A 2826-nucleotide genomic window follows, 5' to 3' on the forward strand; every position below is an offset into this window, starting at 1 on the left:
GACTGGGAGAAGATATTTGCTAATGATAGATCTGATAAGGGGTTAATATCCAAAATATGTGAAGAACTCATACAACTTAACAGCAGCAGCAGCAAAAACAATCCAATTAAAAAATAGGCAGAAGACCTAAGTGAACTGCTCCAAAGAGGAAATACAGATGGCCACTAGACATGTGAAAAGATGCTAAAGGTCTTAATCAGAGAAATGCAAATTAAAACCACAATGAAATATCACCTCACACCTATCAGAATGGCTATCATCAATAATCAAAGACCAATAAGTGTTGGCAGGGATGCGGAGAAAACGGAACCCTCATACATCGTTGGTGGGATTGCAAATTGGTACAGCCGCTATGGAAAACAGTCTAGAGGTTTCTCAAAAAATAAAAATGGATATGCCCTTTGACTCAGCAATTGCACTTTGGTTTTATCCAAAGAAAACCAAAACAATTCGTAAAGATCTATGCACCCTGATATTCATGGCAGCACAATTTACAATAGCCAAGATATGGAAGCAACCTAAATGCTCATCAACAGACAATTGGATAAAGAAGTTATGGTTTGAGACAATGCTTGGCACCCCTGCCGAAATCCTGCAGCCAGAATGGGGGCTGAACAGGGGCGGAGGGGAATGGCGTAGATGTTAGAGGCTCTGCTCACCCCTCTGGCGACCAAATCAAAGTTGTGATGGAAACAAGGAACAGCAGCAAGGAAAAATCACCTGTGGTCTAGAGGAACAAGCCATAGGGAGAAATCCAAGAAAGCATCCTGCCATGGCAGAAGGTAGGATGAGGCAAGGACACGGGGCTGCCCGGTCTCAAGAGGCTGAGTGAGACGGAGGCTGCGGCAGTGGCAGAAGCCTCTTAAAGGGGCCATGTCTGCGAGTGGATTTTCACAGCGACGGACTCGCTCTGAGCACCAGTGCCGATTAGACTGTGCACAGGAGGCACCGGAGACTCACAGGGAAATGAGGTTGGCGTGAAAGCCAAAGCAAGACTCACCCGTACAGAAGTGCCAGTGGTATCCATTGTTCCCTGTTGAGCCCTTTCCAGTGTGCTAGACACAGCGCCGCCATAGCCCAGACGTCATCAAACTGGATAACAGAGGTTGCTCCGCCCAGAGGATTCCCTGAAGCCCTGCCTAACGCAACTTGTGGCCCCACCCAAGCCACATCCAGGTATATCCTCAGCAAATCAGATGCTCCTTACTGAGCAGCACCTAGACTCACACTGAAGGCAGCTGGCCTCGGTTTCCGGTGTGGTTTTTTGAGGCAACTATACATATAGCATCTGTGGATTGCTTGCTGAATCTTAATAGGTGACCCTGCAACGGCAGAGGCTTGAGCTAAATTTGGCCTGCAGCTGAACCCTTCTCAGGACTGTGCCACTAGATACCTACTTCACAAATCCACACTAATAAGACCAGGAGACTTAAGAGCTTTGTTTAGTACATAAAAACAGACATGAAAAGACAGCCAAAATGGGAAGACAAAGTAGAAACCATATGAGAACAGAACAGAGATCCAGATATAATGGAGTCAAGCAATCTAACAGATGCAGAGTTTAAAGTACTGGTTATAAAGATGCTCAATGAACTTTTGGAAAGTGTAGATAAATTCAGTGAGAACTTCATAAAAAAACAAAAATGGAAATGGAAATTATGAAAGAGAACAAATCTGAAATGAACACATTACCTGACATGAGAAGTATATTAAATGGAATAAAAAAAGGAATAAACAAAGTGAATAAAGAAAAGGATCAAATGCCCTATCTATAGGACAGAAAAGCCAAGGACACAATCAGAATGGCATGACATGAGATGCCAAGACTATAAAAATAATTTAAGGAGCACATGGGACACTATTAAGGGTCCAAAAATCCATCTGATCGGCATAACTGAAGAAAATCAAGATGGCAAACAGGTGTTTGAAGAAATAATGATGGAAAACTTCCCTAACCTGGGGAAAGAAATGGACATAAAACCCCAGGACGCTCAGAGAATACCAAAAATCAGGGATCCAAAGAGGCCCACACCAAGACACATCATAATCAAAATGCCAAAGGTTAAATACGAAGAAAGAATATTAAAATCAGCAAGAGGAAAAAAAAAAAAACCAGGTAGTTACTTATAAGGGAAAACCCATAAGACTGGCAGCTGATTTATCAAAGGAAACTATGCAGGACAGAAGGGCTTGGCAAAAAAATATTCAACAGGATGAAGACCCAGGATCTACAACCAAGAATAGTTTATCCAGCAAAGCTATCATTTAGAGTTGAAGGACAGATAAACAGCTTAACAGACAAAAACAACCTAAAGGAATTTATCACCACCAAGCCAGAATTAGAGGAAATGTTGGAGGGACGTCTTTAAGAAGAAAAAACATGTATCAAAGATAGGAATAAAGAATGGTAATGACTACATTCCTATCAATAAGTACTTCAAATGAAAAAGAATTAAGTGCTCCAACTACAAGATAGAGTGGATGAATGGAAAGGAAAACAGAACCCCTACATGTTGCCTATAAGAGACTCACTTCAGATAAAAAGACACACACAGACTAAAAGGAAGAGGATGGAAAAAGATATTGCTTTGATGGACCTAGAAGGTATTGTGCTGAATGAAATAGGTTGGATAAAGAAAGACAAATATCACATGATTTCTTGTACATGTGAAATCTAAAGAACAAAATCAACAACAACAACAACAACAAAAGCGGAAATAAACTCACAGAGAATATTTAGAGGGCTACTAGATGGGAGGGAGGTTTGGGGGACAGCAAAAAAAAAAGGCAAAGGGATTAAGAGGTACAAATGGATAGTTGCAGAAT

This window comes from Pteropus alecto, unplaced genomic scaffold, assembly GCF_000325575.1.
Source record: "Pteropus alecto unplaced genomic scaffold, ASM32557v1 scaffold38, whole genome shotgun sequence".
Lineage (NCBI taxonomy): Eukaryota > Metazoa > Chordata > Mammalia > Chiroptera > Pteropodidae > Pteropus > Pteropus alecto.